The following is a 509-nucleotide window of genomic DNA, read 5'->3' as shown; positions in this document are numbered from 1 at the left end:
GATGGTTGTTATCCAAACACATGGATTGCTTATCGTATTTTGCTCACTATTCCGATTTCAGTTGTTTGTGCAGAAAGAAGTTTCTCGAAGTTGAAGCTTATCAAAAATTATATACGTTCGATTATGTCTCAAGAGCGATTAAATGGATTGGCGTTGATATCAATAGAACAAGATTTGGTGGAAACGCTTGACAACTCAAAGTTGATCGATGATTTTGCAAGCACGAAAGCGAGGATTATTTTTGGTGACTCATGTACCGATGATGCTTTTTCTTTTGACAACATGTGATTTATGTTGATGGTTTATGTACGTTTTTAAAACAACTGAAATTTTTGGTGATCTTTTACATAGTTACTAGGTAACAACCCGCACGTAGTATGGGATAAATATAGGCAGATAAAATTAGAATTATGTTTAAATTTATTTTTTTTGGTATCTAATTATGTAAGAAAAATATATATAACCTGTGAAAATATATTTAAATCAAATTATTATATATCAATTAAATA

The 509-nt window shown here is 30.1% G+C and overlaps 1 pseudogene; it reads right to left on the bottom strand.

The window, feature by feature from the left end:
- Positions 1 to 509, bottom strand: part of LOC104715954 — a 2,467-nt pseudogene that overhangs the window by 1,384 nt on the left and 574 nt on the right.

The sequence above is a fragment of the Camelina sativa genome, chromosome 9 (assembly GCF_000633955.1).
Source record: "Camelina sativa cultivar DH55 chromosome 9, Cs, whole genome shotgun sequence".
NCBI lineage: Eukaryota > Viridiplantae > Streptophyta > Magnoliopsida > Brassicales > Brassicaceae > Camelina > Camelina sativa.
This window is presented reverse-complemented; position numbering and strand designations above follow the sequence as displayed.